Genomic DNA, 15,316 nt, shown 5'->3' with positions numbered 1-15,316 from the left:
ATATACATATCAGCAGCTGTTCCTGCTAGAAGACAGCTGCTGGAAGGCAAAACAAAAGTTTTTAGTGACTAAAAAATTCAAAGAATTGTTCATTTATAATAAAATATCACAATTGGCTTTGCAGATTTATGTGTTAGGGCAAACTGTAAGAAAATCTGTTTTATTTGGGTACTAAATGGTGAAGATGTTAAAACCCATAGAGTAATGATCTGTGGGATTATTTGGTAATTTTAACTTAAATAGAAAAAAATGACAATAGGTAAAGAACAAAATTAAATTTACAAAAACATTTATCATCAAATATTTGCCAGTATTAGAACTGACCAGAAAAAATTTCAATTAGCTATTTTTAAAATAATGTTTCATTTTCCAAGTTCAGGAAACTGTTGTTTATATGAATTTATCTTTAACACAGAGTCAATAAGTTGTACAGTTGTATGCTTTTGTGAGAAGAGGAAAGAGCTTAGAACTCAAATTCCCCTGATAATGTCCAAAGAACTTGGAAAATGAAGCCTTCAAAATGAAACAGTATACAAAGAAAAAATAAATAAATAAAATAAAATAATGTTTGATACGTTTTAAAGCAAATAATTTAAATGTGCAGCTATACTCTTGAAAACTAATTTACTGATGCTGTTCTTCCTGCAGACACAAATGTAACTGTAAGTAGCAAATTAAAATTTGAAACCTGAGAGAGAAAATCTTCTTTCCCAGCAAATAAACATCATAAGTGTCTAATTAAATGAACCCTGACCTGGTTTCCATGATACATTACTTCTACTTCTGGCATTTTGAATAATTTGGTGATCCAGGAAAAATCAATTAACCCTTTGGAATTCAGGTTCCTCATCAGTTTTTAAAAGAAGGAAAGTGGAATAGATAGTCTCTTACCATATCCAATCACTGTGGCAAGGAATTTCCACTTAATATCTATAACAAATCTGTCATGTAGGTACTATTTCTATCCTCAGTACACAAGTGAAGAGACTAAGGCTTAGAAAATTTCAATAAATTCTCCAAGAAGACAAAATTCAAGTCACACATTTGGGATGACCTTTAAGTTCCCTTACACATCTGCCATTAAAATGGAAGAATAGTACTTAAATAAAGAGTTAAAATATTGAATTTAAATACTAGAATTAAATTCAGTTTTAAAATTTGAACTTAAATACTAATTGAATTTAAATGGAGCTATTTAATCCCAATGTATGCATAACATTGTTTTCACAGCAAACCATCATTTTCAGAATCTTTGCTTTGAAACTCATGGTTTCCGTAATTTCCAAGACAGACCCAAACTATACGAAATGGCACCAAATTGATGCATGTTGGAGCTATGCCAAATCCCCAACCATGAACTGATTTTCATTCTACTGGTTCTCACTCAAAGTAATTTTAAGTATCATCATTTAATTAACATCTAGTTTTAAACTATAGAATGCCCAAATATCACTAAGATATGGAATTCCAAAATTGCATCTCACTTTGATGACCCTAGACCATGAGGAAAATAAAAACAATATCACTTATTGGAAGGTTAAAGAGGTAGATTTAAAGGCAACACAAACTGGGTGGGATGAGAAAGTGTTAGTCACTCAGTCCTGTCCAACTCTTTGTGACCACATGAACCGTAGTCCACCAGGCTCCTGTGTCCATGGAATTCTCCAGGTAAGAATAACTGGAGTGGGTAGCCATTCCCTTCTTCAAGGGATCTTCCCAACCCAGGGATCAAACCCAGGTCTCCTACACTGCAGGCGGATTCTTTACCATCTGGGCCACCAGGGAAAGCCAGGGGTAAAGGCGACAGAGAAAGAAAATCTGTACACACTGGTGGTTGTTTTCTGCCAAAGATTCTCAAGCCCTTTAAAGAAACTATGGTTTAGAGCAAACTGATCAAATTGCAGATCAATGAACAGGATAAGAATGGTTCCCAGACTCCCCAAAAAAAACGACAACAGACTGTACTTTCAGGTTCTTGTCCAATATTAGATACAATTCTTTCATAAAGCATTTATATGATGTTCTTACTAAAGAAAAATTTTATTTATTTAGCTTTGGCTTTACTTCCACTTCTAGGCAGCAAGAATACTAGAAAATGCTACCATTATAAATGATACTTTTAATATAACAAAACAAGAAAATCTAGTTTTCTGAACATTTGGTATGCAATATCCTATATATAATTGCTTAACTGTCATGTTTTTTTCTCATAAAAAGATTAGAATATGTTATGGGAATGGTAATGATACATAATACATATTTAAGTGTTTAATAATTTACATTTTGTTAATTATTTTGACTGATTTTGGGTAAAGATTGTTACAACACACAAGCAGACCATCTGCTGCTGTTAGAATTATTAATAAATACTCCCTGAACTAAGTATTTTAATTAAAAATAAAATGCTGCATTCATTAAGGCCCATCTTAAGTGGCATGCTCCAAAAGGAATTAATAGTGTACCCAGCTGCCAATCTCTAAATAGTTTGAAAATATTATAAACTTTTATTCATGAGAAACTACATGGATTTGGATGATTAGGAAACAATCTGTTGAGTCCTCTAAAGCCTTCTGCTGTGTGGGATCCAGGAGTATATGAATCAATGAGAATGACACCCTCTATTCTATATACTCTTCCACAAATTTACCAAGAAGTCAGGCTAGTGCAAATGCTTTCTTCTTAACTATATCTTTTTGATCTTTATCCTAGAAAGGGGAGCAATAGGCATTCCTCATCTCATAAACTTACTTAAGATTGTGTTCTATTAAAGCAGGTCTCTGAAGCCAGATGGCCTAGGCTTAAATCCTATTTCCTATTTTCTAGCTGTGTGACCCTGAGCAATTTACTCAACATTTCTGTGCCTTTATACTCACATTAGTAAAATAAGGATAATGGTGGTATCACCTTCATACAGCTATTATGAGAATTAATGTTAGTATTAATATTAAAATCTGCATTAAGCACCAAAAGAGTGCTTAATACAGAGTGTTAATTAACAATGACTGTTAGAATTAAGACTTCCGTATTGTTGTTAATACTGAAATGCATCTTTGTGACTTTTCTTTGAAGATTACCTTCAAAAGGTGATCATTTTCTTTCACATTTTTCTTAAGGATGTTGCATCTTCAGTTTTTGAAATTTGAACAGATTTTTCCCTTGAAATTAAATGTTGATTGGGGCAATGACAGAGGGAAGTCAGGAAACTTGGTAATGCCATTTTTCATCAAAAAGGACACCTGACAACTAAGGAAATATGTGTACAGTTTCTAAATATCCAATAAAGAATGCTATACACATGCAACACATGCATGAGTACCAATCTCCTTCCAAATACAAGTTCAACATGTGGAGTGAGGAAGCAAATGATAAGCAAAAGTGGGAACGAAGGGAAACAGAGAGGAATTAAGAAAAGAATAAATATAAAGGAGATTCAAGAAGATTACTGAAAAGTTCAGAATTCTAAATAAAATCTCTAAAAGGAAAAATAAGAGTTTACCTTCTTTGATGTTAGTCCTTTTGCTTTGAAAATCAGGGACTGAAAATTTAAGTGATACACTTGGTAGTGCTGTGAACACGTATGGACCCTGACCTCTCACACACTTCAGCAAGTCCCTGCTCATGACATGACTTCACTAGAACATGGTGGTTATTTTTCACTCTTCTCTTTCACTCACCTGGGAACAACCAGGTTTCAGGGAGCTACTGAACTTGAGATACTCAAACCTCAAGATACTCAAGGCCATGGTTTCTGCCGCCAGAGTCCCCCTGAAACACAGGGAGAACTGGAGAGGTTCTCTCTTATCAAGTCCTTAAACTGCACAAGGCACATTCACTCATATCAACTGATTAGTCAGAAGCACTTTTTAAAAAATTGCTATTATGTCCCAGTTGCATAGATTAGACAACTGAGCCTCAAGAAACAAGTGGTGTTTCTTCAGGTCACAGGACCAGAAAGTTCAAGAGTCAACATGGAATTCAAAGTGAACTACTTTTTGTCAACCCCAGTGGTTTTCAAACTGTGAAATGTAGATCCTTGGGTTCCATTTCAGAATCTTAAGGAGTAGCACAGAGGGGAGGAGTTCCCTAAGCAGACCACAGTGTCTCTCCAATTCCTCCCCTTATCCTGCTTCCGTAGACAGCTCTAGTTATGGGTTTTGGACATCATAGTTCACAATAAGACTTTTTTTTTTTTTTTAAACTAAAGCATTTTACTTTTAAGAATTTTATTTTTCAAAGTTAATCATGAATTCCTTTCATTAAAAAGAGTCCCCAAGTCCTTATCTTTAAATTACATTTATCTGTATATATCTAATTCATTCCCTAATGTCAACTGTATGTAGACAAAATATGTGTTATTTTGTCTGACTCTTTGTAACTTCTTGGTCTGTAACCTGCCAGGCTCCTCTGTCCATGGGGTTCTCCAGGCAAGAATACTGTAGTGGGTTGCCATTCCCTTCTCCAGAGGATCTTTCTGACCCAGAAATCAAACCCGGGTCTCCTGTATTGCAGGCAGATTCTTTACCATCTAATTGAATAAATGTCAATTATTCATATCTAAAATTCCATACAACAATTCAGATTCAAATCTATCTGTAGTTCCTATGATGTGTACCATGTACTGACTTGATCTCAGCAGAGGGATCAGTGCTGGCGCAAGCCTGCTCTAAGTGTGATTAGAGAACTATTGCCGAGTCTAAGAAGCCTGTGCCAGGAGGTAAATCAACATGTCTTTCCCTCCACATGGACAAAGTCTTGTTAGGAAAAGAAAGCAAAAGCAAAAGCTAGCTGAATTAAAGTGTGCTTCATTGGTTTACAGTCCAGGACAGCTGTTCATGTTGTTACCACCCATAAACAATTTTCCTGGGGGCACTTTTAGAGAAGAAAATGGCAACCCACTCCAGTATTTCTTGTCTGAAAAACCCCATGAATAGAGGAGCCTGGTGGGCTGCAGTCTCTGGGGTGGCAAAGAGTCAGACAAAACTGAGCAACTAAGCATAGGAGCACTCTGGGTAGCACTGTTCTAGATTTCAGTATGCTCTGGCATTAGAAACTTGGTTCCCCCCACTTCTGATTACGTCCAAAACTTTCTCAACTGTCCACCACTCTGGGCACTCCTTCTCTATCTCTTCTGCCTGCCCTGTGGTGTGGCTTGTAAATACTGAGTTCCTGAGACTTTGGGGGGCTGGGGGGCACTGCATCAATTCTTGCTTTCTCTGCCTATCCTGGATGAATTTTCTGTATCCATGACTTCAAAAGTCTTTTACGTATATATTTTCTCTTTTATCTCTGACCCTAACTTCTCTTCTGAACCCAGACTCTTTAGTTGTAACTGCCCACTAATCATCTTTATTGTATTTTATTTTACTTTTAGACATCTCAGTTCAGTTCAGTTGCTCAGTTGTGTCCAACTCTTTGTGACCCCATGAACCGCAGCATGCCAGGCCTCCCTGTCCATCATCAACTCCTGGAGTTCACCCAAACTCATGTCCATTGAGTCGGTGATGCCATCCAGCCATCTCATCCTCTGTCGTCCCCTTCTTCTCCTACTCTCAATCTTTCCCAGCATCGGGGTCTTTTCAAATGAGTCAGCTCTTCACATCAGGTGTCCAAAGTATTGGAGCTTCAGCTTCAACATCAGTCCTTCCAATGAACACCCAGGACTGATTTCCTTTAGAATGGACTGGTTGGATCTCCTTGCAGTCCAAGGGACTCTCAAGAGTCTTCTCTGACACCACAGTTCAAAAGCATCAATTCTTTGGTGCTTAGCTTTCTTTACAGTCAAACTCTCACATCCATACATGACTACTGAAAAAAACCATAGCCTTGACTAGATGGACCTTTGTTGACATCTAGAAACATTTATTTTTAGATATGGATATTTGTACACAAAAAGTACACACATTACCTATGCTGAACAATGCCAAGAAACAATATACTGATGCAACAGTTTTTAAAAATAAACATAAAAACAGAGCCCAGACTGGCAAACAAAAGCAAAACACTTATTTCCCAATAACAGAATGCTGAAAATTGTCAGTAATCCTAAATCACCTCCCATTTTTCTTATAAAGCTGCCAAAGTTACCTATTTTAAAAACTTACTTTTTTTAAATCAATAATAAAAGTCTGATCACAACATTATAAAACCAAATGTTGGAGTCTTTACTCCTTTAAAATTCTGAATATTCCAACATAATCACAGGTGTAAAATTTGCTGTATTTTAGTTGGGGCACCTCTAATTTAGCATTTCTAATGAAAACACATCTTCTCCAATACTCTCTCCTCAGCTAATACTAGTCAAGACTCTGTATTGTTAACATAGCAAAAAGGCAAAAAAAAAAAAAAAAAGGCAATTTTAAGAAGAAAGAAAAGAAGGAGAAATGGAAGGGAAGACAAAATGTCTGTGTTTCAGAAAGCTCCAAGGATTCAACAGTTTTAGAAGCTTTAGATATAATTGCATTTGGGATCTCAGAAAAATTCCATCATAATTTCTCTTTTCCTATCTCAGATCTCAGCTGTCTTCTGTTCCGTCTCCATTCATTAGGGTGGCAGCAGGTTTACATCACTTCTCGGTAGCTCAGAACCCAAAGAGAGTTTCTTCTCCCTTGCCAATACTTCCATTAATATGGGAAAAGATATTCCCACATTGCCATTGGCCATCTCTGGTACTGCCAGTGGAGTTAACTACATTTAAACCATGAACCATAAAAAGGATGCAGGATCCTTCTTCAAGAAATATATGAATTGTCTTAGATAAAAGACAATGGATGTTGAGGAAACAAAAAAATACAGCCCCAAATACCCAAACTAAATATGCACTGCCTCAACTGGTATCTTTAGTTAATCATCTTGCTTGGCATCCACTCAGATGTCTAATCTGGAAGCTAGGTAAATCTCAACTACTTACTTCTATCTAACTGTCCATATCTAATCCTATATCTGAAACCAAGAATAAATCTTGTTGATTCTACTTCTAAAGCACCTATTAAACCTGGTCTATCCTTTCCGTCTCAACTATCATTGTCTTTGTCTTCTCTTATATAAATTATTTTTACTTACTATTCCAACTGATTTTCCTGCAATCAATCTTTCTCCTTTAGTTTCATTTATTCGTCTGATTAAAACCCTGTTTTTTCATACAGAATAAAATTCAAACTTCTGAGATCAGTGCATTCACTCTGCCATGAAGGATTCTGATCACTATGCTTGGCATACCTATGGACAAGATATGCAATCCTCAGGACATCTACCAGAATCAATTTTCCAAGGAATTTCTGGATCTAATTATTTTTAAATCCCTGTCATCTACGAATACCACTTTACCTCACAAACACCCTTCTCCTTGTCTATCTGCCTGACTCTCTATCTGCAGGACTTCTTCCCTGAGGTGACTAACTCCGACTGCTCTATCTCTTCCAAATCTTTCAACTCTACCAGAAGCAACACTAGTCATCCTCAGTGACTTTGCATTACATTCCTGACTAACAGAAACTTGGCTTTTCCCGAGGATACAATTTCTCATATAATCCTTTCAATTGGAAGATACTCACTCTCAGATTTCATGCATTCCAAAGTTGTTAGATAAAGAGAGCACCTTTCTAGCTTTTCACCATTTCTGGGACATTACTCAGTCATGATGAGTCAAAATCACTGCTACATGGAGATGCATGACATCTGACAAAAACACCCTCTTCATCTCCTCAGCTAAAAATCCTTGTTCTTTTAATCACTGGGGACCTTAGTACCAGAATCATTCATTTTCTTCCCACTTATGCTGTGTCATGGTCCTGAATTATTTCAATGTCTGTGAGTAAGACCCAGCCAGGGCCCTAGTCTTTCAATTATCTTTCTTAATTCTAGTGACTTTATCTCAACTCCTCTGAAATTCCCCACTCCTATAGCAATGACTTGAATTACTCATGCACCCAAAATTTACATTCAAATAACTTTACTCTGCAACCAAATTGCACCATCTTTTTTACTCTCTCTAAATCCTGTTGCATTTTTCTTTGTCCTTATGTGGATTACCAGTTCCCAAGCCTCTATTTTATTCCTATCAGTACTTTTTTTCTGTTAACCTTCTTAACTAGGTACTTGAAAGTCAAAGTGAAATCACTCAGTCATGTTCGACTCTTTGAGATCCCATGGACTGTAGCCTATCAGCCTCCTCCATCCATGGGATTTTCCAGGCAAGAGTGCTGGAGTGGATTGCCATTTCCTTCTCCAGGGGATCTTCCCGACCCAGGAATCGAACCTGGGTCTCCTCCATTGCAGGCAGATGCTTTACCGTCTGAGACTTAGATGCCATTAAAACTACACCTCCTTCAATATCAACTTTTTCTTTCCCCTGTTGTTCTGTAATTTTATTGTTGCAGAAAACTGTAAGCGAACTGAATCCAACACAGTCTTTTTTGGGCCTCTATCCAGTTTCCTGAAAATTACCAGGAAATTGAAGCTTTCCTCCAAATTTTAATCCAGCTCACTGGTCACCATACCCACCAAACTCTAGACTATTATATGTTTATTTCACAGAAAGAGTATATCATTTCATTTTGTGTTTATACATTTATACATTTATTATATTTCTATTTATATATGTTTCTCTCTCTAGACATGTTAAGAGCAGAGAACAGGTCTTAGTTACTTTTTCATACCTGGTGTCTAGAACATTATAATTGTTGAATAAAAGTTAAATAAATGCTATATTGCAGCATATTAATCTTTCTTGCAGTGGGGTATACTTTTCATATTTAAATGAAAAGCAATAGAAGTTGTTATTATTCAAAATGTTAAATTTGAATTTGTAGTAACATAATTAGAACTATTATTTTTATTAAGGAAAACCATTGTGGTTTTGTCAAATGATTAAAATTATTTTAATAAAAATATATTTGGTTAATTAATACAGAGTAGATTTGGTGCAAGAACAAACATACTAGAATGTCAAAAACAGACCTATAAAGAATAGTCAACAGATTCAAGGCAAAGTTGACACTGTGTTACAGTAGAGAAAGGATGCTCTCTTTAATAAATGGTGTGTGCTCAATTGGACTTCCATCCCACAAAGCACAATAATTAATTCCACATAATCATTAGATCTATGTCTGGATATATAAAATAAATCATTTAGAGGAAAATAGAATGTCTTCAAAGTTGCCTTAAGACACAGAAAAAGCTAATTGTAAAAGGAAAAAAATATTAAATTGAATAACCTCTATTCATTTAAAGACTATTAAAAGACTAATCAGTTCAGTTAAGTTCAGTTGCTCAGTTGTGTCCAACTCCCTGTGACCCCATAGACTGCAGCACACCAGGCTTCCCTGCCCATCACAAACTCTAGGAGTTTATTCAAACTAATGTTCACTGAGTTAGTAATGTCATCCAACCATCTCATCCTCTATTGTTCCCTTCTTTTCCCACCTTCAATCTTTCCTAGTACCAGGGTCTTTTCCAATCAGTCAGTTCTTCGCATCAGGTGGCCAAAGTATTGGAATTTCAGCTTAAACAATTTCAGCCCTTTAAATAAATATTCCGGACTGATTTCCTTTAGGATTGACTGGTTTGATGTCCTTGCAGTCCAAGGGACTCTCCAGAGTCTTCTCCAACAACACAGTTCAAAAGCATCAATTCTTCAGCTCTCAGCTTTCTTTACAATCCAACTTTCACATCCATACATAACTACTCGAAAAGCTATAGCTTTGACTAGATGGACCTTTGTTGGCAAAGTAATGTCTCTGCTTTTTAACATGCTGTCTAAGTTGGTCATAGGTTTTCTTCCAAGGAGCAAGCATCTTTTAATTTCATGGCTGAAGTCACCATCTGCAGTGATTTTGGAGCCCCCCAAAATGAAGTCTGTCACTGTTTCTGACATTGTTTTTCAACTATTTGCCATGAAGTGATGGGACCAGATGCCATGATCTTAGTTTTCTGAATGTTGAGCTTTAAGCCAACTTTTTCACTCTCCTCTTTCACTTTCATCAAGAGGCTCTTTAGTTCTTCTTCACTTTCTGCCATAAGGGTGATGTCATCTGCTTATCTGAGGCTATTGATATTTCTCCCAGCAATCTTGATTTTAGCTTGTGCTTCATCCAGCCCAGCATTTCACAAGATGTTTTATGCATATAAGTTGAATACGCAGGGTGACAATATACAGCCTTGATGTACTCCTTTCATGATTTTGAACCAGTCTGTTGTTCCATATCCAGTTCTAACTGTTACTTCTTGACCTGCATACAGATTTATCAGGAGGCAGGTCAGGTGGTCTGGTATTCCCATCTCTTTAAGAACTTTCCACACTTTGCTGAGATCCACACAGTCAAAGGCTTTGGCTTAGTCAATAAAGCAGAAGTAGAGGTTTTTCTGGAACTCTCTTGCTTTTTCGATGATCCAACAAATGTTAGCAATTTGATCTCTGGCTACTCTGCCTTTTATAAATCCACCTTGAACATCTAGAAGTTCACCATTCATGAGCTATTGAAGCCTAGCTTGGAGAATTTTTTGAGCATTACTTTGCTAGCACGTGAGATGAGTGCAGTTGTGCAGTAGTTTAAACATTCTTTGACATTGCCTTTCCTTGGGATTGAATGGAAACTGACCTTTTCGAGTCCTGTGGTCTCTGCTGAATTTTCCAAATTTGCTGGCATACTGAGTGCAGCACTTTAACAGCACCATCTTTTAGAATTTGAAATAGCTTAGATGGAACTCCATCATCTCTACTAGCTTTGTTCATAATGATGCCCACTTGACTTCACACTCCAAGATGTATGGCTCTAGGTGAGGGATCACACCATTGTGGTTATCTGGGTCAGGAAGATTGTTTTGTACAGTTCTTCTGTGTATTCTTGCCACCTCTTCTTAATATCTTCTGCTTCTGTTAGGTCCATACTATTTCTGTCATTTACTGTGCCCATCTCTGCCTAAAATGTTCCCTTGGTATCTCTAATTTTCTTGACAAGATCTCTATAGTCTTTTACATTCTATTGTTTCTTCTATTTCTTTGCATTGATAGCTAAGGAAGGCTTTCTTATCTCTCCTTTTTATTCTTTGAAACTCTGCATTCAAATGGGTATATCTTTCCTTTTCTCCTTTGCCTTTAGCTTCTTTTCTTTCTCAGCTATTTGTAAGTCCTCCTCAGACAGCGATTTTGCCTTTTTGCATTTCTTTTTCTTGAGGATGGTCTTTATCACTGCCTCCTGTACAATGTCACAAACCTCCATCCATAGTTCTTCCAGCACTCAGTCTATCACATCTAATCCCTTGAATCTATTTTTCACTTCCACTGTATAATTCTAAGGGATTTTATTTAGATCATACCTGAATGGTCTAATGGTTTTCCCTACTTTATTCAATTTAAGTAAAAGCATAATGAAATAACCTAAAGTGTGGGAGAAGATATTCATCATACATATGATTATGAAAATAATAATATTTAGGTTATATTTTTAATGCTATAAATCAATATAAATTCCCATGAATCAATTTTTAAATACAGCTATTCTTCTTATGAAGGTCAGGAAACAACAGTTAGAACTGGATATGAAACAACAGACTGGTTTCAAATAAGAAAAGGAGTACGTCAATGCTGTATATAGTCACTGTGCTTATTTAACTTATATGCAGAGTACATCATGAGAAATGCTGGGCTGGATGAAGCACAAATTGGAATCAAGATTACTGGGAGAAATATCAAACCTCAGATATGTAGATGACACCACCCTTCTGGCAGAAAGAGCCTCTTGATGTAAGTGAAAGATGAGAGTGAAAAAGTTGGCTTAAAGCTTAACATTCAGAAAACGAAGATCATGGCATCTACCATCACTTAATAGCAAATAGATGGGGAAACAGTGGAAACAGTGGCTGACTTTATGTCGGAGGCTCCAAAATTGCTGCAGATGGTGACTGCAGCCATGAAATAAAAAGACGCTTGCTCCTTGGAAGAAAAGGTATGACCAACCTAGACAGCATATTAACAATAAGAGACATTACTTTGCCAACAAAGGTCCATCTACTCAAAGCTATGGCTTTTCCAGTAGTCATGTATGGATGTGAGAATTGGACCATAAAGAAAGCTGAGAGCCGAATAATTGATGCTTTTAAACTGTGGTATTGGAGAAGACTCTTGAGAGTTCCTTGGACTGCAAGGAGGTCCAACCAGTTCATCCTAAAGGAAATCAGTCCTGGGCGTTCATTGGAAAGACTGATGTTGAAGCGAAATTCCAATACTTTGGACATCTGATGCTAAGAGCTGACTCATTTGAAAAGACTCTGATGCTGGGAGGGATTGGGCACAGGAGGAGAAGGGGATGACAGAGGATAAGATGGTTGGATGGCATCACTGACTTAATGGACATGAGTTTGAGTAAACTCCGGGAGTTAGTGATGGACAGGGAGGCCTGGTGTGCTACAGTCCATGGGGTCGCAAAGATTCAGACATGACTGAGTGACTGAACTGCACTGAACTGAATTCTTCTTAATAATTATACTCCTTATATTTATATTATCAAATCACTTGAACTCACAGACACACTTTACCAAGTAAGATTAACAAATGGCCAAAAATATATTGAATGGTGCTTAACCTCATTAGTCATTTGTGTTACATACTCACCTAAATGAGTTAAATCAAAGAGACAAAACTCTAAGGTTGCAAAGATGTAGAGCCACTGGAATAATTGTAAATTATTAGTGGAAGTCTTAATTGGCACAGCTATTAGAAAATTTTTAGCAGTTATTAAAACTAAACTGCTTATTTAACTTAATATGCAGAGTACATCATGAGAAATGCTGGGCTGGAAGAAGCACAAGCTGGAATCAAGATTGCTGGGAGAAATATCAATAACCTCAGATATGCAGATGACACCACCCTTATGGCACAAAGTGAAGAGGAACTAAAAAGCCTCTTAATGAAAGTGAAAGAGGAGAGTGAAAAAGTTGGCTTAAAACTCAACATTCAGAAAACTAAGATCATGGCATCTGGTCTCATCACTTCATGGAAAATAGACGGGGAAACAGTAGAAACAGTGTCAGACTTTATTTTCCAAAAATCACTGTAGATGGTGATTGCAACCATGAAATTAAAAGACACTTACTCCTTGGAAGGAAAGTTATGACCAACCTAGATAGCATATTAAGGAGCAGAGACATTACTTTGCCAACAGAGGTCCATCTAGTCAAGGCTATGGTTTTTCCAGTGGTCACATATGGATGTGAAAGTTGGTCTGGAAGAAAGCTGAGCACTGAAGAATTGATGCTTTTGAACTGTGGTGTTGGCGAAGACTCTTGAGAGTCCTTTGGACTGCAAGGAGATCCAACCAGTCCATCCCAAAGGAGATCAGTCCTGGGTGTTCGTTGGAAGGACTGATGCTAAAGCTGAAACTCCAGTACTTTGGCCACTTCATGCGAAGCGTTGACTCATTGGAAAAGACTCTGATGCTGGGAGGGATTGGGGGCAGGAGGAGAAGGGGACGACAGAGGATGATAGCTGGATAGCATCTCCGACTCGATGGACATGAATTTGGGTGAACTCCGGGAGTTGGTGATGGACAGGGAGGCCTCGCATGCTGCAATTCATGGGGTTGCAAAGAGTCAGACATGACTGAGTGACTGAACTGAACTGAAAACTAAACATACTCATATCATAAGACTCAGCACTGCCAATACTAAAATTGTCTTTTGATGTTCACCAAAAGTTATGTAAGAGAATATTTGTAGTTGTACTAGTTATAAAAGACTTAAATTGAATAGATACTTAGTAACAATGGAATTGATAAATGAGTCACAGTATATTTACACAACAGATTACAGAGCAACTAGAACAAATGATATTACAATATGCAACAATGTGGATGAATCTCCCAAATAATAAATTGAGTGAAAGAAACCATACCAAGGAATCCATGTATGATTCCATTTATATAAAATATACAAACAGGGAATATACCAATATACATTGGTACAAATCAGGCCAGTGGTTGGTATTGTTGGGAAAGAGAACAGTTTAATCTCTGGAAGGAGTATGAGGATGACTTAAGCAATGCTAAATATGTTCAGAATTTCACCAAAGTGTGCAGTTATGTTACATACAATTTATGTTTATTATGCTGGTACTTATGGTATTTTTCAGAAGAGATAGAATATGAAAAAATAATAAAAGTGAAAATCCAGGGAGTACAAATTCAGAAAGAGTGTACTCTTGTAACTTGAATATGAAGATCTATAGCTTAATCACTCATGGAAATATAAACTATTTGAAATTATATCATAGATTTCTGTAGATTCTGCTCTATGACCTCCTTCAACACTGGTTGACATTATTGTGTACTGACTTCTAAAAATATTTTTTTCTCAGTGCATTTTAAGGGCCTTTCACAGTAGAATAAACATAGTTTTGTAATTTACTATATTCTTTTGTCTTTACCTCAACGGTATAAACTGTTCTGTGTTGTCCTGGGTGATCATTTAGCAGTTCTTTTTGCTTATAATTATCTTTATACACAAAGTTTCCTAGAATATTGTTAGTACTCATAAACAAAATTTGGATGTCAGAAGCAGCATTTCATTTCTAAAAGTATGTTTTCTTCCTAATTGAAAAATTATATTGCTTTTGGCACAAACTGAAAAGAAAAGTCATCAAATGAGATGTCGGTAGTGTTAAATGACTAAAGATTATAAAAAGCTTTTATAACCTGAAATCCCAAGTTACACACTAGCTAAGATGCATTCAAGGAATGTGGCACTTTATGGTAAAATGTGAGAAAAGAGTATTATATTAAAGCAATTTTTTTTCTTTTTCTTTTTGTTCTGCACTCATCTGTGATAAATGCAGGAAGACAATAGACTACAGGTGGCACATGGTTATTTAATAGGCAGAAAAGTCAAAACTAAACCATCCACTTCTGCAAAACACCTTTAGGTAAAAGAAAGTCTTATTATCATTGAGACCAACATTAAACTCATTAATGATTACCTTAATAATGTGTCTTAGTCATTATAGATTCTAACAGCAGTGACTGTTAGCTTTTCTAATATTTCTGCAAGACAGATTCCATAGAAGAAGAAGATAAAATTTTATAATATATATATTTTACACTCAGATATACAGCAGGTATACAAAGTTATGGATTTTAGCTTTTGACCAAGTTTATAGTCTGGGACAATAGCAGGAGTTATTATAAAGCATTTTTACAGGACAGACACTCTGCTAACTCTATAATATGAATTATCACCTTTCAAAATTATAAAAAGTTCTTCAAGTTCATGTGGTAATAATCTCCAAAAATAGATACCATCATTTTTTCTGTCCCTATACAAACCTACT

The sequence above is a fragment of the Bubalus kerabau genome, chromosome 2 (assembly GCF_029407905.1).
Source record: "Bubalus kerabau isolate K-KA32 ecotype Philippines breed swamp buffalo chromosome 2, PCC_UOA_SB_1v2, whole genome shotgun sequence".
NCBI classification, from domain to species: Eukaryota; Metazoa; Chordata; class Mammalia; order Artiodactyla; family Bovidae; genus Bubalus; species Bubalus kerabau.
This window is presented reverse-complemented; position numbering follows the sequence as displayed.